Source organism: Toxorhynchites rutilus, chromosome 1, assembly GCF_029784135.1.
Source record: "Toxorhynchites rutilus septentrionalis strain SRP chromosome 1, ASM2978413v1, whole genome shotgun sequence".
Lineage (NCBI taxonomy): Eukaryota > Metazoa > Arthropoda > Insecta > Diptera > Culicidae > Toxorhynchites > Toxorhynchites rutilus.
The window spans coordinates 165,368,812-165,391,420 of NC_073744.1; positions in this window are offsets into that span (position 1 = coordinate 165,368,812).

A 22,609-nucleotide genomic window follows, 5' to 3' on the forward strand; every position below is an offset into this window, starting at 1 on the left:
TAGTCACCAATACCAATACACTAGAATATAAGTTCAAGCTTTTTTTTTTTATCCAAAATATATATTTTTATTAAGGCTCATATGGCGTCAGCCTAACGGGGCCGGAAGTTCAATATTTCGACAATGTTTGCTTACAACTATGTTAGTAATATGTAACCGATTACTCGCGGTTGGCTCGAGGTTAGTATTACAAGTGTTCTCATAATTGGTATGTTGCAGTCTTCGATGCTCTGTACGTGTGCCCGACACGGGATACCTCCTATTGGGATGCAGCTGACCATTAATCAGCAACGCCCCCCTAGTCTGTACCCCATATTTAGCGTGGTGCGTATTTCTCGACTCGAGGAATCCAGGATAGAATGGTCACTAGCCGGCGCAATCATCAGCTCGTGTAGAGTTGTCATAAGCGGTACAACCTTTGGCTCTTGTTGAATGATCAGTGGACTGCACAACCTTTGGCCCGTGTATCTGTAAAGAGTGTGTGTATGTATTGCCGCGACTAAGTTCAAGCATTGTTTGTTTACAATGGCGCAAAGCAGCCAGATCATCACCTGGTCTTATAGAAGTTGGACAGAGTGTACATGACGGAAAGTGAAGGGAATGATGATGATGTTGGATTAAAGAGGCTTTAAATTTTTCAGTTCATTCGCCTCTAATAGTGAAGGGAAGAATATTCAACTCTTTTTTATATTGCTTTCTCTTTTTGTTCTATTTCAGTTACTGGACACACAAACACTGAGAGAGAGCGAAGTTATTCCTCTCGCGATCGATAAACTTCTACGCTTCGTATATAATTAACCTGTCCATATCCCCCTCACCACGGCTTACAGAGACAAGGCTAGCTACTCCGGATCAGTCATTTTTTAGTGACGTCATCTGAGTCGTTGAAGTAAAAAATGTGTTCTTATTTTTTATTTGTCGTGCTTTGTAAGTTTGTGCGTTGATAATATAGTTGATTATATTTAACACCATGAATAATTTGATAAAACATTTATCCACAAAGAACATAATTCTCGGTTTTTCGGAAAGCAAAAGAATCTCTTTTTTGGCCCGATAATGTCATTTTCATAATTTATACACCCGCTCACAGCGCATTGAACCATTTTCGATTTTTCATTTCAGGAACATTTACGCGTAAGTCGGAAAACAAAATACAACTGGCGACTGTTTACACTGACAATTCGGATGACGTCATCAAAAAAAATGTTTACTCGCTAAAGAACTAGCCTTGTCTCTGTAAGCCGTGCCCCGTACTTTTCGGCTGGTTTAAATTTCAGTAATAAACATGGAAAGACACATTTTTATAAAACATTTGGCTAATTATTTCGAAAACCAATATACCCCATTTCCACTAATCAAATATCACGAAATGAAAAACTATAGGAGGTTGTGTCCAAGATACGACCATTTTGTTGATGTAGAAATACGCTGTTATTGTGTGCAAATCGCTTGTTAACACACTAAGGACCGCACGTTTTGGGGCAAACTTGAACGCCTCATTTGTTCGGGTTCCACGAATGAGATCGTTTCCTTCGATGTGGATGAGTCGAAGGCGAGCCATCGGTAGGCCATGTTAGATTCTTGGCAAGGATTTCACCTTCAAGTGTAGAAAACACAGTTTATTTCGTGATCCATTTCTAACAGACGGAATGCGAAACACGAGAAAACTCGTGAGCGGTTCGCAATATGTTAATAACTTCAGATATTATTTTACACATACACTTTTCTCCGCTGTGCGTTCTTCTCAAAAGGAGCACTATCTATTAACCCTCTACAACCCAACCCCGCCTTTAGACGGGCTTCACGGATTTTCTTTTCAACTTATTCAGACATTTTTTCAATGTTCAACCCCACTAGAACATCTTTAGAATATTTTCATCTATCACACATACACATTGGTTTCATGCTGGCAGCTTTCTGCTAGGAGTATTTTATGTTGAAAGTTGGAAATTCGAGATAAATGTGGAATGGGTTTTTGTTAAACAAATAAAAAAGTTGAGTCTTAGAGGGTTAATATTTCCGGTCTCGATTAGCTTAGCTCCTTGGTGGAGATAGTTTTGCTACGGTCATGTGAAACCAAATGACACACAAAATTTCTGAACAATTATTTTCTTGGTGAGCCGATGATAACCTAGTTTGACGACTCCCCACACAATTGTGTAGTTCAGAACCTTAATGGAATGGCGTCAGGTTGATGTGTGTCGCCTAGTTGCAAAACCGGTCAACTTCACAAGTTTAAGAAATTTCTTTTTTTTTTGGTTTTTCAGACTCTAGATACATTTTTCCACTTATTGGCAATGGGAAACAACGCCAATATCGATCAATTCCCTATGGATCACGCGTTTGAAAATCATGATGTGCTGCAAAACCGGTAGCATGATGCTACAGAAAATCGTCTTTCCTGTGAAATTTCTATTTTTGAAGTTGGCCGGTTTTGCAACTAGGCGACACATGTAATGATTGCAAATGCCAGAGACATCAGCGAGTAAGTAATTCGGTCGCGTCCACAGCTCAATCCCAAACGAAGACATGTGATGACGTAAAATAAGGAAGAACTAGCGATGTTCATTGCTTCGTATCTAAAACGATACTGAAAGTTTGCCTCAGCGAGATCCAATATTTATGCTCCAGGCAAATATTCCACTTCGTTCTTCTTCTTTTCTTTGTTCTCGGTGACTTTAAATCATTCCCCTTCTTCTTCTTCTTCTTCTTCTTCTTCTTCTTCTTCTTCTTCTTCTTCTTCTTTTTTGGCTTTAAGAGAGTTTAAACTTCATTCCCCTTCGTTGATCGCCGATAAGTTGCTCGTTATTGACCGTATTTAAACCATTTACGTATCAGGGGATTGTAATATTTAGCAAAACAAATCTTAGGAAATTGCCGATTCGTGTGGTATGTAAATCGTCTAAATCCGTTCGCGGCAAAAATAGTTATCAACGTTAACTCTATTTCATAAAAACGTGAAGTGTTTTCTGATTTGGCATCCTTAATGAAAAACGTAGTTCTACGTCAAAAAAAATAATCAAATTTTAACAATTTCAAACTGCTTTAGCGCCTGAGATTAATTTACCTCCCTAAATGAATACCGCTTTCAGACGTCAACACGTGAAAAATCTCTCTGCAAAACGACAAGAGAGCAGGCGTTAGAAAAGCTTGCTCTCTCGTCTCGTCGTGTTGTAATGCCAGAAGTAGTAGAATGAAAGAAACAAAAAAAAAATCACTCTCGACAAACCTGGTGTTCCTCTCAAACCTGTCGTTTCCCTGTTTCTCTCTGAGAACAAACTCAAGTGTCAATTGACTGTTGCTTACTGCTTCAATTGATTGGGTCAAAAGTAGATCTCAAAAAACAGCATGACAGTCGGCTTGAACGAAGGAGCGGTGATTCAGTCGAATGGAAGGGATACAATGAGTAAAGATGAATAAAGCATGCCTATTCGTCAAACCAATGCATGAGCTCGCGATATTCGTGGTAAAAGAAGTGTTGTTAGTCATGACTGATTGTAATAAGTTCAGATAGTTCAGAATAGAGAACTAGAAGCTTTTTCTGTCTGCGACAAATCAGATAATCCTGCGAAGGACAGATTCAATTAGCTAATAATTCATGGTCAGCATCTACGGGCCGATGAGATAATCTCCCTGCGATAGGCTAATAATCCGCTTCTCGTCTTACCGGGTGGACGTTCGGTTCGCTTTCTCCCGCGTTGTGTTCTGTCACTGTGAACCAGGTTATAATCGTGTCGTGTGTGAAAATTGGACAACAATGATGGATCACTTACCATTCAGTTCCGACGATCAGGACGAGGACCACTGCTGCCCGGAATCGGTACAGGTGCGGCAGCATCTGCGGACGCCAAAATGTGCCCGCTGTCGGAATCACGGTGTCATTTCCTGCCTCCGGGGCCACAAGAAACTGTGCCGGTGGCGGGAGTGTTGCTGCGAGAGTTGCCTGCTGGTGGTCCAGCGCCAGAGGATTATGGCCGCTCAGGTGGCTCTTCGGCAGCAATCAGTGGGTGGGGGTGGTGGCAGTGGTTCCATTGGGGGCCACCAGGTGGGGGCAGCGAATGGGAAGCTGTTCGATTTGGAGGAATTGATTGTGCAGAAGCAAATCTACAGCCAGCAGCTGAAAGGTGTGCAGAAATTGAAAATGGCCAGTAGGAATATGCTTTACGGTGAGTTATTTTATCAATTTGTATCGTTGGATCGGTTCCACATTCTTATTACTATAAATTATAAACGGTTAAAGAAAACTTAAAACACCATTGTGCGTTTGTGACAGAAGAAAATTATTGGTAAACCTGTTTTTGCACCATTCCTCATGTGTTTGCCTGTAAAGCTAAAATAGGGAAGACTTTTGCTAACATTTTTTAATTGTTCCAAAATATTTAAAAAAAAAAATTGAGCTTGAAATTGTCTGATAATACAATTCCTATATCGCTTCACTCAAATTACTTTACAGTCAATCAGCTTTTGGGCATTTAATATTCCATGCTAAGTTTAACCCTTCTTCGTATGATTTTTGTGCAATTCAAAAAAAATATTATTATTATTTAGACACACACGATTCCTACATTTACTGTACTAAATTGAAGAGTATCTTTTGAATTTATGGTATTGAGCTTAACTAAGTGAGTCGCCTACTTTTGACCAATGTTCGGAATAATCTTTTCAAAATGTGTTTTTGGAAGTGAAGAAGCTGGGAAACCGGTTTTATGAAAAAGGGTTCTAGTCGTGTATCTTCACTGGTGATTCAAACAGTCGCAATCAGACATTCAACTCCCCTTGAACTGAGAGGAGCCAACATATCGTGTTCCCAAAGACATTCTCAGCTTGTGTTCCTCTAAGACGAGTTCCCCATTGATAGTTCTGCTTGAGATTTTTCCTAACGACAAATATTCCACATTTCACATCTTAGCATTATTCAAAGCACGGACGTGGTTAGAATAGGGATTGGGCGATCTTTAGAAAAAGATCGATCTTGATGGATCGATTTTCTAAACGGCGTAGAGTTCGATTCGCTGATTCCTATTTCTTGTGACCTTCATTTTGAGAACCAAAATAAAATGCCTTTGAAATTAGAAAAAAAAAGTGAAATATGCATTCCATGTTTGAAGAAAAGACAACACTTCTATTTTGGAATAATCGAATGCCCTTTTCCCAATTTATTTATTTGTTCTATATAAGTGTTGTATTTTCTTCAAACATGGAATACATATTTCACTTTTGACGAAGAACTACGTCTTTCGTTAAGGGTGCCAAATCAGAAAACAGGTCATGTTTTTATGAAATAAAGTTAACGTTTATAACTATTTTTGCCGCGAATGGATTTTAGCGATTTACATACTAAACGAATTGGAAATTCCCTAAGATTTGTTGAATATGCTATACATTAGAATACCTTGGTTTGTAAATGGTTAAAATTCAAGAAAACTGTATGCGTTTCCATTTTCCCATAATTTGTTCTGTTCATTTGTGCGCTTTCCTGAACAGAGCTGTCAATAACTTATCGACGAGCAACGAAGGGGAAATCGTAGGATTTAAAGTCTCTGTGAACAAAGGAAAAGAAGAAGAATGAAGGGGAATACATGCCTAGAGTATAAACAGTGGATCTCGCTGAGGCAAACTTTCAGTCTCGTTATGTATTCAAACCAATGAACATCGCTTGTTCTTCTTTGTTTTGCGTCATCACATGTCTTCGTTTCGGATTGAGCTGTGGACGCGACCAAATTACTCACTCGCTGATGTCTTTAGCATTGCAATCATTGTATCAAACTGACACCATTGCATTAAGGTTCTGAGCTACACAATTGTGTGGGGAATCATCAAGCTAGGCTATCGTCAGCTCGCCAAAGAAATAAATGTTCTGGAATTACGTCAGTGATTTGGTTTCGCATGACGGTAGGAAAACTCTCTCCACGAAGGATGACAGCTAAGCTTATCTAGACTGGCAATATTACGGTCAGTTAGTGTATTGTTCTGCGAAGGCAAGAATGAATCATCAACCAATTATCGCCAACTACAATGAAAAAAACATTTCAGAGATTATTCTACTAAGCAGTTTCACAGCATTATAGAATAATATCCAAAGTTATAAATAAGCGACTTATATAAAAAAAACAGTGTAGTTCTACGTCAACAATGCGGTCGTATCTTGGACACAACCTCCTATAATTTTTTTTTTATTTCAAAGGCATTTTATTTTGGTTCTCAAAATGAAGGTCACAAAAAACAGGAAGCCCAGAATAAATGTATTTTCCAATGCGATCACCTTGAACCGTCATAAAATTATTTAATTAATCTAATCAATTGAAAATTATTAATAGAAATTCACCAACTAATATTCATCCAGAACTCCGCCGCCAATAATCCCGTTGAATCCAACCGTGTCATCTTTGTAGTAGTCCCAGTTCTAGAAAAGAACGCTTCAACTGGACCTGATGTCACCATCCAATTTCGTCACAATTTCACTGTCAGCCTAGTGAATGTGATGGTGTAAATATAACATGTGACCACTTGTTTTATATTTACCAAACTTAAAAAAACTGCTTCTCCTAAGTTTACGACCACTAATTTGACAATATGAGTTTTCCACAGCAATTGGGAATTTTTTGACTCAAGCGTAACTTTTGAAAAGGGCGTATCGATTTGAGTAAGAGAAATCTTTGATAATTTATATCTCAAAAACTATGAGTCGTACCGAAATAGTGTCTTAGAAAGAGTTATAGAGTATTGATGGTTGAATATGAAAAAAAATGTACACTGAGAAAAAAATAGTACTCTTTTTTTTCTATTTACAAAATAAAAATTCAATTTGCAATATCCGAAATACATATTTTTTATTTTTTTTTAATTTTTTCATACAAAATAGAAGTCATGCATTAAATTAAAAAATGGGCCCAAGATGGTAAAACTATTTTTGACGAAATTTGTGCAACATCGAATTTTTAGGAATTTTCTAAACTTCGAATTTTTGTATGTTAGCAATCATTCTTAGCCACAAATTATGAATTCTGATGTGATTTAAAACAAAAAAGGTTATTATCAATCTCCTTCTAAATGCAACCATTCTCGAGATATTTAAAAAAATATGTCCACCATACAGATGTTATCTAAGGAGAAAGTCAGTGAGAATAGTTATCAACATTGGAATTAGTGCTTCCAAGATATAATGTAGATTCTTGCATGTTCTCTCACAGGAGTACTGGCTAATCCTACCAAACTCTGTTTCTGCGCTTCAATGTCATGATAATGTGATTATAATACCCCTCGGATGTGTGTTCTGTATTTAAGCCCAGTGCTCATCTTCAAACCGCGCGAAGTTCCTATTTAAATCTTTCGCTCGCAACTACGGAATTGCATTCTGGAATGACATCTCTTCCAGTTACTGGCCCCTGACTGACTTCCCCCCAAAACATTAGAAATGCCTCTTACATTAAGGCCACTAGAAAGTATTGCATATTAATGATGGTCTTGATCATAATGGAGGAGTATTCTGAAATTACTACTATCGATGACATTTGGAATCGATCGAATAAAAGATAGCCAGAAAACAGGATGGGAAAGACTGTTTGCGAACTTCAAAAGAACAAGCAACACATAAGCAGACTTCACACTCTGTTCTACTCCCATTCCAGAGTAGGTACAATGATGAAACCGAATGTCCTTGAACTTTGACCCGACATTTCTTATCCATTGTCAAATGTATGGTCATGCAGAAGCCCTCTCCTACTCATACGGAGCGAAATGGTAGCAACAGCTGGGGGATATGTGCGAACTCCAAATGAATAATCCTTAGCGATTTCTCCGAGTAGGGATTTGATCCTAATTGAAAATTGCAAATGCTGTATGAGTCGCAGAATGTTACTGATGAAAGCGAAACCCTGTTTTCCCAATTCCATTAAATGCTTTTACTACATTATTTTATTGCCAGTAAAAGTAATCATTCTTCCACCGTTGTTGCAAACACACAGGCACAAAGTCTGGAGCAGCGAGATATGGCCTACCGGTTGGACCTAATGTGCATTTCTCGGTGATAGCGCCACTTGCGCCACCTGGTGTCCACCTGGCACGCAAAATTGACAATCAGGTGTGTATGGCGCTGAGTGTCGCCGCGAGGATTTCTGAGCGAGACCAAGGCGACGACGACGACGACGACGATGGGATGGCATAAAAATGATAGCGATTACGTGCGAAGACAAATTAAGGAACGGTGCAGGTTGGCAGGTGATAAAGCTGTCAGCCGAGCGAGCGAGCCAGCGAGCTGATAAGGGTTCGATCGGACTCGGTCGGCCACAACCCAGATGCGACCAGGTGCGACCGGGCGGCTGGATTATGGACGGCTTTTCGGGAGGACCAATTTTGTGGCGAATTATGACAAAGTGCGAGGGCGTTTGATGGAACTTAGTTGCTCGGGAGTCAGCTCTGTGCGTGTGTGTATGTGTGTGTGTGTGCTGTTTTCTCCCTCGGAAGGATGACTACGTAAATTTGTTGTTTCCATTAGGTTCTTATCAATTTTAGCCGTTATTTGCACTGTAAGATCCATCGAAATACAATGAATGGATTTATGGTTAAAGGTGTTTCATTACACCGATAAGTCGTGCTCTGTTGTGACCCATAAAAACGAGCTTTATTGTATACTTAACTCTCGAAAAGTTCTATCGGATCACATTTACCAAAAGCTAAAATATATGCGGCACTATGGTTGTACCATCTTGGACGGGAACTTGATTTATAAGGCAGGGGAATAAAGGTTCTTACCTTACGTAAACTTATACAATACATTTGGCCATTTTTAAAATTATTCGATTATGCTTCTCTTATAGGAACCCTATCTCCATCCTTATTTGTTAAAACAGGAGGTTTTGCATAAAACGCTTCTGCTGCGAAATTATTTCATTCAATGACGAAATTAATTACCTCGTTCAAGATGATTTAATAATTTACAAAACACATGTTACTCCATTGCATGGAATACGTTTTTGATATGGGAATGTGATTTTCATTTAAAATTTTCATTTTCAAACTGCGCACTTGAAAATACATTACCGTTTTCGCTTCACAACACAACAGAATTTTTTACCGCAAACATCAAATGGACTAAAAACGCTTGTCAATATGTAATTGTAGAACACATGCGAATTGTATTTGTCGAATTTTCACATATTCCTTCAGAGTTTTCCGAAAATTTTCACCATAGAAACATTTCTTTCTTTTTTCAATTTTTTTTAGAGAGCGGGGAGGAGTGTCGAACTACCATAGAAACATTTATCGAAACTTAGCATAGTTTGATTCCATTTGTTTGATTAGTTCTCGAGTTGTTCAGCACCCTACCCTCCTCTTGAGAGAGGGGAAAGGTGTGTCAAATCACCATAAAAACATTTATTGCTCCCTAAAACCTCCATATGCCAAATTTGGTTCCATTTGCTTGATTAGTTCTCGAGTAATGCAGAAATTTGTGTTTCATTTTGGCAGTAGTACCATATATTTGAGTCCTTATATGGTACACCATAGGATCTATGGTGGAAAATGCACCTTTTCGTTTTTTTCACTCCATTCTCAATAGCTTTGAGACAAAAATATGAAAAAAAAATACTGAAAGTACATCTTATTTAGGTGTATCAATCACAATTTTCAAACAATTTTTTCATCAGAAAATCAAACATTAAAAAAAATTTTAAATTAATTTTTATTTTTATTTTAAATTAAATTTTATTTTTTTTGAGATTCAGTACTCCTCTAGTTTGTATTCAAATTTGTTCCTACGTCTATTTTAGGTATATGTGATTTTTCTTCAGAATTTTTAGAGTGTTTTTCGCGGTGCAGAAAAAAAATATATATTTTCAGGCATTTCGAAATTTTGAAAAAAAAATTTACTTTGAGACCCAATTTTTCTCTAATTTTTATTTAAATGCGTTCGTATGTGTTGTGTAGCGTACTTTTTCCTTGAATTTTCAAGAGGATTGCGAGAAAAAAAAATATGGTTATTGACATTGACATTGGGCATTTTTAATTTACTTTGAATTTTGAGACCCGTTACTGCTCTAATATTTTTTAAATTTTGTTTTTCATATGTCTAAGTTTTGTCGGTATATTTAGAGCATTGCGCTGTACAAGTTTTATCTCGTATCTCAAAATATATGAGATTATCTTTACATTGGATTTAGATGGTTTACCAAATTCATAGGAGTCTGCAGTACGATTGAGCTCTGTGAGAAAAAAAAAGTCCTTGTGGAAAGATCATTCGGATTAATGAGAAGAACACTTAAAAAAATCCGATTTTCTAATTTTTTTAAATTTTAATCTTACAATTGAAAGCCACGAATACAAAAAAATAATCGATTTCAAGAAAATAAAAATAATAATGCAGATGATGAAGAAAATCATTTTTGTGTCTCGCAATACTCTCAAAACTTCAGGATAAATTACGCCACATGTGGAAAAAAAGACACATAACGAACGCATTTTAATAAAAATTAGAGCAAAGTTATATATTTTTCAAAATTTCGAAATGCCAGAAAATATGTAAAGCTTTTGAGGATGGCGTGAAATAAACGAAAAAGTACGTTTTTCAGTATAGATCCTATGTTAAACCACATAGGGGCTCAAATAAATCGCCAAAATTTGTTATTTAATATCCTATACAATATTTGCCATACAGCTGGTGATTTGGTTTGCGGGACTTTCTACTCCCTTACCCAGCCAGACCCTTTGGAAATATAAAAAAAAAATTTGTACCACGCGACACTAAGAAAAGTGCTCCCTTGGCCGAGTGGTTAGCGTCATAACTAACATGCCGGGTGTTCGGGTTCGATTCCCGTTCTGGTCGGGGGAATTTTTCGTCAAAGAAATTTCCTCCGATTTGCACTGTGATCACGCGTATTCTAGAGCTTGCCACTCATAATGCATTCAAGGCGTGTTATTTGGCATAGAAATCTCAACTAAGTACAAATAAAAATGACGCAAGTAATACTACGTTGAGACGGCGAAGTTCCTCTAGGAACGTTAGTGCCATTGAAGAAGAAGAAGACACTAAGAAAATCGGAAAAAATCACACATATCTAGAAAAGCATTAGAAACACATTTCAATATGAAATACAGCAGTACTGAATCTCTAAATCCAAAAAAAAACAAAATTTCAATATTTTCTTTAGTACTAAAATTTTTGATGACATTTTTTTTGGTAATTTTGTTTGATACATCGTAGTAAGATGCACGTTCAGCATTTTTTTCAAATTTTTTTCTCCAAGCAGTTGAGTGTGAAATGAACGAAAAAGAATGTTTTTCTCTATAGACACATAATGGTTCAAATAAACCGTCAGAATTTCTTATTTAATATCCTATACAATATTTACTATAGACCTGGTGATTTGGTTTGGAGGCATTTTTACTCCCTTAAGATGGAAACAGAATGCCGCGTTGTGCGTTGCTTCTCATCAGCTGTCATTGCTTGCGTTTTGTACTAAAACATTCGCCCGACGCAGTCTGTTGATTTGCAGTCACAATCTAGCATTCGCGTCACCACTTGTCATGTAAACAAAAACAAAATAAAAGTCGTATGAAAATCTTGTTGTGTCCACGGATCACTTGAATGTTTTTAAAAACAACACATTGACATATCCGACATATTGAGCTTCGTTTACTAGTTTAGTGGAGCGTGAAAGAATAGCTGATTTGCAGTCGGAATGAACATGTTTTAAAAATTAAATTATGAATGCAATTAGCTTTTCCATATCAAACTGGTATTCTATTTAAATGAAAAACATTTTTGTTTGCAGGTGCTGAAAAAGTCTCATACGAAAATTCTTTATGAATACAACTCTATATTATGATGAAAAAATTCAGCAACAATGTTGGAATTGTTTGGCCATATGGTTGAATGAAAGTCAGAAACACGTGTTTCATGTAATCAAATAACATGATGTGAAAATTTTCATTCAAATTTGAGAATTCAAAAACCGACTTCGTGTCTTCTAATCTGATAGAGATTACACTAACGAGTTCGGGACCCAAATTATGGCCCCAATTTGAAGTTGCCACCAGACGTCGACACCATGCCACTGTCATCGCGAATTCGGCACAAGCAGTTTAGAACAAATGTTAGCGTTTAGTACAACGAGGCTAATGACGCAACGCATTAATGTGTTCGACTAAATGGAAACACTCATATTTAAAATGAAGTGTCAAAGCACAATTGTCGCAACGCATAGCGCGGCATTCTGTTTCCACCTTTACCCGGCCAGGTCCTTTCGTTTCATTTGCTTGATTAATTCTCGAGTAATGTAGAAATTTGTGTTTCAATTGTATGGGAGCCCACCTTTAGAGAGCCAGTATAAAAACATTTATTGCTCCCTAAAACCTCCATATGCCAAATTTGGTTCCATTTGCTTGATTAGTTCTCGAGATATGCAGAAATTTGTGTTTCATTTCTATGGCAGACCCTCCCCTTCATTAGAAATGTTTCTTGCTACCTAAAACCTCCATATGCCTAATTTGGTTTTATTTGCTTGATTAATTCTCGAGTAATGCAAAATTTTGTGTTTCATTTGTATGGCAGCACACCTTCCCCCCCTAAGAGAGGAGTATCTAACCACCATAGAATCATTTATTGCACTCTAAAACCTCCACATGCCAAATTTCTTTTCATTTGCTTGATTAATTCTCGAGTAATGTAGAAATTTGTGTTTCATTTGTATGACGATCGATTCAGTAGTTTCCGAGTCCATAAGAATCGGACTGACAGACAGAACGTAAAAAAATCCTTACGTAACATGAAGCAGTAGCCTCATACGAGCTATGCGGAGCGATTTTAAATTGCCATGAATCTTTAGTCGGAATAACAAAGGAAAGTATGAAAGGGAGAAAAGAAAGAGTATTCAGATAATATTTTTATTTTGACCTACTATAGTTCCTGTTTTTGTTCTTTCCCTAATGTTGTTTAGAGCGGAATTAAATTTATTTCGCTACCGAAAATATATACCCGGAATTTGTAACTTTCAATATTCCCGCTGAAAATTCACTAATTTGGTTTCAAGTTGGTACTACAGTGGTCTTAATGTCAATTTTGAGCGTGATCTGTCATTTGGTTTGTTAACAAAGTCATTAGGAATAAAGGTAGAAACAGAATGCCGCGTTGTGCGTTGCTTCTCATCAGCTGTCATTGCTTGCGTTTTGTACTAAAACATTCGCCCGAAGCAGTCTGTTGATTTGCATTCACAATCTAGCATTCGCGTCATCACTTTTCATGTAAACAAAAACAAAGTATAATTCGTATGAAAATCTTGTTGTGTCCACGGATCAGTTGAATGTTTTTAAAAACAACACATTGACATATCTGCGCTAGCGGCATTGAGCTTCGTTTACTAGTTTAGGGAAGCGTGAAAGAATAGCTGATTTTCAGTCGGAATGAACACGTTTCCAAAATCAAAATTATGAATGAAAATTAGCTTTTCCATATCAAACTCGTATTCTATTTAAATGAAAAACAACAAACACGTTTTCAAGATTAAAATTATGAATGAAAATCAGCTTTTCCATATCAAACTAGTATTCTATTTAAATGAAAACATTGTTGTTTGCTGGTGGTAAAAAAGTCTCATACGAAAATTGTTTATGAAGACAACTCTATATTACGATGAAAAAAGTAATGTTGGAATTGTTTAGCCAGAAACACGTGTTTCTAGTAATCAAATGATAGCGATTACACTAACGAGTTTTTGACCCAAATTATGTCCCTAATTTGAAGTTGCCACCAGACGGCGACACCATGCCACTGTCATCGCGAATTCGGCGCAAGCAGTTTAGAACAAATGTTAGCGTTTAGTACAACGATGGTAATGATGCAACGCATTAAGTGCGATTCACATACAACATACACGCCACGTTCACGTCCCGTCACGTCACGATACGTCAATGATTCTACCATGCAATTCTCATGAAAACATTCACATACACCAGCAACGTAACGACCCGTCAGCATACGTTCAACGAAAACGACCGGCAGGGTTTGTAGAAAAGAATAATTGACGGAGACGGACGGCTCGTTTGGTTTTTGTCTGGGCTTTGTGTCTCGGCTTTTGTTTTGATTTGGTTGTACAGTAATTTACATCTACATCGACATTAAGCTAATTGAACAGATCTGTGATGCAACACGTTTAATTAGACATTTTCACGTCTAGTTGGACATTTTTGTAATTATTGAGTTCGGGCCCAAATTATGGCCCCACATTGAAAGTCGCCACCAGTCGCAAATGTCCAATTACTGGTCAAAACCGACTCCAATGCGACACTGAGTGGTGCCTCAGTATATCGCTTTATAAGTAACTTACTGTACTTTTTATGCCAACATATCCCCTAGCTCCAAATTTCGGAGTGAAAATCATTCGCGACTAGTTGAAAGAATTATTCTATTTATTATTATTTTTGCATAAGGGTCGGACTACGGGGTTTAAGCATTTAACTGATTCTAGGCATGCTGATTTGAAAGAGGGCATTGCAATTTAAATTGTTGTAGGTGGCGACACCATTAATAAAATTAAATAAATCATTCGTTTGGCATTTGACGTGACGGTGCTGGTGGAAGCATTGACTGCATGTGTGAATTGGTGGAGACGTTGACGGAACGTAGACGTTCTTCTCCGTAACGTGATATGTGAATCGCACATTATTGTGTTCGACTGAATGGAAACACACATACAGTAGAACCCCGATTATCCGCGTAATAGCCGGGCTAGCTCAACGCGGATAACGAAAATCGCGGATAACACAATGGATGAACGAAAAATGAGTTGCAAACAAAAAAAAGATATTTCAGCATGAAAACTGTGTTTTATCAATACATAAATCATTAAACTACCCATCTACAAGGTCATCTGCAGCCGTGGTCAGATAATGTGAATGCCATGACCAAAACAAAAGTGCATGAGCCTATCACTCAGTGACAAATTTCGGGGAGGCCTATAGATTTTCTATGGAACTCACAGTCGCGCATAATCCGCACCGCGGATCATCCGCTCGCGGATAATCGGGGCTCCACTGTATTTCAAATGAAGTGTCAACGCACAATTGTCGCATAGCGGCTTTCTGGTCCCATCTTAAGTTAACTTGTTTTTGCTCGGCGATTTTTAATATGTATAAGAGCCCCCGCAGACTGCAGACTGATTTGTCAGCCGATAGTCTGGTCGGCTTCCTAATCAGTACGGAGTGATATGCATGTGCGCACATTACGTCGATTCAGTTGGGTTGGTTTTTGCACCAGAAGGTCGACCCGACCAAACTGTTGATTGACAGAAAGTCTGTAGTATGCGGGGTCTCTAACTCTATTGGTCAAAGATATTGTGTGAAATTTTGTGTTGCAAACAAAATGTATGTGCGTTGAGAATACATTTGGTGACTCAACTATGTCGAAAACACGGGTGTATGAATGGTTTAAGTCAATCAAAGACGGCAGAGAAGAGATGAACGATTTGTCACGTGAGGGACCACCATTGACCTCTTTAACTGATGAAAACATAACTAAAATGAAAGGAATGGTGCTCGGAAATCGTCATTTATCTTTTAAAGAGCTGGCTTGTGAATTAAACTGAACTGGATGAAGTTTTGGACAGTATAAAATTCGCAGTACGACTAGTGCCGAACATCGCAATCAAGTGTCATGTTTACTGGCCACAAGTGACTTTTTTCAATTTCCGAAACTCAAATTATCGCTTCGTGGGACTTCGATGTCTGGATTAGAAAAAGCGTATCGTTTCTGAAGGGATCTATTTTGAAGCAGATAATATAAATTAAGACTATAAATAAAGTGTTAAACACTGGCCCATAACGGTAGCAGAACTGTAAGTATTGACATATTTTGGCTAATTCTATGTGAATTTTTTTTTATTTAAAATCATCCTACAAACGATGTTCGACAGAGCTTCCATCTTGAATGTAGAGTTTGTGTGCTGAAGGAAATTTCCCTGCAAATACTTTTTGCAATAATCAATCTCGGTTTCGGATAGAACGTCTCGTTATGACGGGAAAACTCAAACGATCGAATCCATTATGAAGTGTATCTCGAACCCAGCTCAGACAGTACTTCACTATCCCTGGTCGCTGGTGGGGCAAGAACCGAAGACACAAACGAGTATAAATTGGTTGATTTTGCACTTTACTATCACCATCGTACGACACGGCAGACGCTCTGCCGATCGCACGCGGCCATCGGAGCATCGGAGTGTCTCTCGGAAGCGCAGCATCATCACCCACCAAGCAAGCTGTTGCGGAACCATTAAGCCAATAGTGTGGGTGTTTGCACCGGTTGATGTGGGTGGCCACAGCCACGAACGGAACGGAACTAATGAAAATTTGATTGAGCACGTACCCAAAATTACTACCTCCAAATTAGATTTTGATTTTTCGGATAACAGACGCTCTGCCGGGGGTGGAAGCTGGGTTGCGATTGGTTTGCATCCTATCTTTATCGATGAGGTTATGCGATACCATTTAACTGCTGATTTTGCACGAATTGCGCGGTCACGATTTTATACTCCCAGTTAATTTGGGCTTGGATTCGGAGTTAGATCATTGCCCGGGAATTACCACAAACAAAAGTTGTGGCTTTGGTAATGTGCGAAATCCGTTGAGTTATGTTTCTACTTTTTTGTAACTACACAAATGATGGAGAGCACCCCATGTCAACCAACAATGTTCGTATGTTGATTCGCAAACTGGAGCACACCAATGTTTGGAATGTCCATTTTACAGCTGGACGCCCACTGGCAAACATTTGTTCCTGCGGTGCAGAGGCCGTTGGAACAAAACCCGCGTGGTTCATTAGTGGTACCGCATCCGTTCCAAATGCGTTTCATCCATTCATTAAAATTTTATCGTCTATCCGCGTTTATCTGTGCGGTTATATTTCAGTGTCCGTTATTTAAGGAGCTCAGTGGCTCGGGGATAATTATTTGTATGCGTTTTCGGTTCGATGCCACTAATGTTCGATAATTGGTTAACCATGAGTGGGAAAGTGAGTGCAATATTTGGTGCTTTCGAAAATGTTTCACTCACGGGCGTTTTGTTTGAAAATGTTAGCTCTAGTACTGATAATACCCGCTAATGCCTTGGATGACACCATAATAGCATTATCGTTTCAGTACTTCACGAAACCGATTATTATTAGACCTGTTAGAGTAGCGGTGCAAATAAATTATTGGATACATTAAAGTCTCCAATAATCGCAATAGCCTCGACATGTTCAAAGCTCCAATACAGTGGTGGCCATGAATAAGATAAGCTGCGGGCTGAATTAAATGTTCATAATGAAATCTAAAATATTAGGTTTGGGAAAAAATTATCCATTATTTTCTCGTTGGCTGTCTTTGGTGATCAATATCTCGCGTAATATCGATCATAGAATTTTAAGTTTAGGCTCGTTGTAAAGGTGGCATTACGCACTAAAAGAAAACAAAGACAACATTTTTATTTTAAAAATGCGAAAATGCAAGCCAGGCCGCTAAAATTGTGATTGATGTTTATGGTGCTTATACTGCAACAGTAAAATACGTGCAGTTTAATTTATTTAAAAAAAAAATATTTTTTTTGAAATTTTTTTTAAATTTAAAAAAAAAAATTTTCTAGTGCACTAACGGCCCAATTCTATGTTTTAATAAGTTTACCACAAAGTCATTGGAGTAGCTTTGCTGTTGCACTCAAACAGACTCTCGCAACGTTTTTTCTTTTCTTTTATTCAATATTTCTTTTTTATTCCAAATGTCTCTATGTTTGAAACTTCTACTCTTTCTCTGCGGTCATTTGTTGCTCTTTCAATTTTGACTTTGACTTTCAACTCTCTACACTTCACTCTCTGCTTTCTACTCTCTACTCTCCACTTTCTCTCCACTCTCTCTACTCTATTTACTCTCTACTCTCTACTCCCTCTACTATCTACTCTCTCTACTCTTCCTACTTTCTACTCTGTACTCTCTCAACTCTCCCTACTCTCTCTACTCTCTACTCTCTCTACTCTCTCTACTATCTGATCTCTCTACTCTCTACCTCTCTACTCTCTACTCTCTCTACTCTCTCTACTCTCTCTACTCTCTACTCTCTACTCTCTCTACTCTCTACTCTCTACTATCTCTACTCTCTACTCTCTCTACTCTTCCTGCTCTCTACTCTGTACTCTCTCAATTCTCCCTACTCTCTACTGTCTCTACTCTCTACTATCTCTACTCTCTACTCTCTCTACTCTCTACTCTCTACTCTCTCTACTCTCTCTACTCTCTCTACTCTCTACTCTCTCTATTCTCTCTACTCTCTGTATTCTCTCTACTCTCTACTCTCTACTCTCTACTCTCTCTACTCTCTCTACTCTCTACTCTCTCTATTCTCTCTACTCTCTGTATTCTCTCTACTCTCTACTCTCTCTACTCTGTCTACTATCTGATCTCTCTACTCTCTACTCTCTACTCTCTACTCTCTACTCTCTCTACTCTCTCTACTCTCTACTCTCTACTCTCTACTCTCTACTCTCTCTACTCTCTCTACTCTCTACTCTCTCTACTCTCTACTCTCTACTCTCTCTACTCTCTCTACTCTCTCTACTCTCTACTCTCTCTATTCTCTCTACTCTCTACTCTCTACTCTCTCTACTCTCTCTACTATCTGATCTCTCTACTCTCTACTCTCTCTACTCTCTCTACTATCTGATCTCTCTACTCTCTACTCTCTACTCTCTCTACTCTCTCTACTCTCTCTACTCTCTACTCTCTACTATCTCTACTCTCTACTCTCTCTATTTTTTTTTTTTATATAGAGGTGAGGAACGCTCTACCAGCCTTATCTGGGAAGGGTTAACCCAGACGTCGAGTGGGGATCACACCCACAAAAACCAAGCCCTCTACTCGTTGCCTTATTCCCCCTGGGACCACATCTAGGCGACTACTTCAGGGGGCGGCTGTGCTCATGCACTCTTCGAGTTTTCAACGCTGACTAGCGTTGTCCTTCCCTTTTTCTCAACATTTTTTCTCTCTATTCGCTTTTCATTCCACTGCGCTTATGTCCTCTTCGCAGGCATCCATTTACCCGTCGAGACGTGTACCGATTAGGAATTGCCCTCCAACTTGACGCGCGCCCCGTCACAATCACCCTCGCAGGATTTCTCTTCCCAGCCGAGTGCCGATTAGGTAATGCCCTCCTACATGACGCGCACTCCGTCACAGCTACTCTCGTGGGGTATACACCATTTTGATCATGGCTTCATCCTTCGCGGTGTTTCTCCATCCAGGCCACGATCAGGCGTTGCCAGGCAGGCATTTTTGCTGTTCTCCGCGGCAGTATCCGGTTACTTTATTTAGGTAACCGGATACTCTATCTCTCTATTCTTCCTACTCTCTACTCTGTACTCTCTCAATTCTCCCTACTCTCTACTCTCTCTACTCTCTACTATCTCTACTGTCTACTCTCTACTCTCTCTACTCTCTACTCTCTCTACTCTCTACTCTCTACTCTCTCTACTCTCTGATACTCTCCTACTCTCTACTCTCTCTACTCTCTACTCTCTCTAGTCTCTCAACTCTCTGTATTCTCTCTACTCTCTACTCTCTCTAGTCTCTATTCTCTCTACTCTCTATTCTCTACTCTCTCTACTCTCTACTCTCTCTACTCTCTCTACTCTCTCTACTCTCTACTCTCTCTATTTTCTCTACTCTCTGTATTCTCTCTACTCTCTACTCTCTCTAGTCTCTACTCTCTCTATTCTCTCTACTCTCTATTCTCTCTACTCTCTATTCTCTCTACTCTCTATTCTCTACTCTCTCTACTCTCTACTCTCTACTCTCTACTCTCACTACTCTCTACTCTCTCAACTCTCTTCTCTCTTCTCTCCACTCTCTCTACTCTCTACTCTCTACTCTCTACTCGCTACTCTAAAAAACGCACACACAAACACATACACGCATGTGTACACGCAAATGAACACACGCAGAAGCGCACACTCTTTCACACAAAAAACACATCGCAGCTGCTCACTGCTCACTCTTTCACTCTGTTAGTGTTTACGTCAAGAATACGACCATTTACGACCGTTTACGACTGTTCACGACGACTGCGCTTTATTTTTTAGCGATTTTCTTTATAGTAAGAATACACTAAGTTATGATCAATCGTTTCAATCAGTCAATCGTTTTAAAATTCACAAATCGAGAACGAAATGAGATTAAAACCTAGATTTTTTTATTGTATGTATAAAATTATCCTGAAGAAAAATTTCGGAAAAAATGAAATTATTCTTCTTCACGCAGAGTCGAATTTTTATTCATAAAATTAATTTATCAAATTTATTTCTACTGTTAGACGCTTTTGTTTGTTAATAAGATTACGCCAAATACGTTCATGAACAAAATAGAGAATATTATTCAGCTTTATAGACCTCGGACGCTCCTCTCTGGGTCTATCTCCACCATCAGCTGTTTCTTTGTACTGTTGTAGTGTAAGGAACGCTATAGAAAACGGATTGAGCAGCTCGTAGATCTGTTTTGTCGCCTTCTCGCACATAAATAACGCGACAGTTGCCACACGCTTTCCGTACAGACCGAACTTTATTGTTCCAGGAAAGCTAGATATGCCATCCGCTCCTCGTTTTTAAATTCTCCAAGAGTAGAGATTTCGATTGCTTGGAAGCCCCTCGTTTCTCAGTTTTGAAATTCAGATTCAACCCAAACTCTCTTGTGTGAATCTGAGCTTCTGTCCACTATATTTATATTGGGGGAAAGGTAACTTTGAGCCATGATGGGCCATGATGGGTGCTGGATGTGATTCAGCGGTTGAGTTGCGGCCAAGACACCACATACCAATACAAAGCTGTCATATTCTAGCTTTTATTTCGCTTTTTGACGTAGGACTACGTCCACAGAACTATATGGGTGCTAACAAAGTCAGTTTGATCATTTTTCGATTTAATTCCGTACAAATTCTGACAAGATCAGTACTAGTGACAGCAACTAAGGGTTGTGGTTGAGCTTCTAATGATGCGTTTTAAATTAATTTATTTGATTTAATGATTGCATGATGGCACAGGATGAAAGCTGTAGGAAAACACTACACTTTCTTGGAGATCTATTTTTTTCAGTCTTAATGTTGAGAAGCAAAACAAACTGCTTTTGATTTTTAAATAAAATCATGATTTTTTTTATTCCATTTTAAAGAAAAACACGATACTCACATAAAATAAGCAGATAAATTGGAAAAAAATACTTTCGATTTTTTAAAGATCGATTCTTTTGTACCGATTTAATCAGTGAATCGATTCCTACGCTGTTTAGAAAATCGATTCATCAAGATCGCCCAATCCTAATCGGAACAAAAAAAATTATTCTCTTGTCTTCGGTTCGGCATCGGGAATAATCGTTTTCTTCAAACTTCCGGTAGATCTTGCGTTCAGAAAACTTTGCGTTATCCGATACTGTTATGTTGAGTGTACAAGAAATGGGTTAAATTCAGTGCAAATTGAAAGGGTTAATTATTAAAGGTATCCTATTTAAATATTTTTTTATGTCAGTTTCATTTCCCACAATACTTCCCTTCTCTACTCTCCTCATTACTGTTCAACAAGTTATCATTAAATATCCGAAAAAATAAATTATTCCTACGACATTACCTTCATGTTTATTAGAAACTTCACATCTCTAGTACAATTTTACATGCTTTTTTTTCCATAATTACAATGCATGAAACCAGTTGCACAACTATGAATACGTTTCCGTTCGGTGCATCTGAAAACGTCAAAAATGGTTGCATTTATATATAATTGGCCTTTTTCTTATTAATTCGTTTATTTTTGCAAGCTCCGTTACATAACTTTTAAGGAGCCGAATTCTAAACTATATTTTTATATAGCCATTCCATGTCAAACCGATAGAGTAGTTCTCAGATTTGGTAGTGGTAGTTTCGTTCTTTATCGCAAAATATTAGACCAGTATTTTTTTCATTTTTTTGTTAGGGTGCCCATTTTTATTTTAGGGTAATTCGAAATATATTTCCCTTTTTTTAAAAAATTACATTTTTCAAAAATTCATAACTTGTGAACAACTGAACCGATTTAGACGGTCGATATATCAAATTAAAGCTTATTAGCTATTCATTCTCGGAAAAATACTACGCTTGCAAAAAAAAAATCAGGTTTTGGTTTCGTCATTATTGATTGTTTTTTTTTATAGTTTTCATGCTCTCGGGACCAAGGGTGCTATTTTTTTATATTTTTTATAAAGCTGAGGCTACCTCGAAACCAGGGAGGTGTTCCTTTCCGTTTTTGAGTTATGATTTTTCAAAGTTACCCGATGGTCCAAAAAACCATTTTTCCCTTTTTTCCCAAAAATGACTTTTTTCAAAAATTAATTACTTTTGAACTACTGGACCGATTCAGATGGTCGACATATCAAATTAAAGCCCACTAGCTAGCTTTTTTTGAAAAAATGACACACTTGCCAGTTAATTGGATTATAGTCACACACATCCAGTCTAGTCGCATAGAAATATCGAACGAAAACTGAAAACGTGTTAATTTTGAAAAATCATAATACCCTTCACATACACTTCGCTGGTATTCGGATATATTATGTTAAAAAAAACCCCAGCTTTCAGG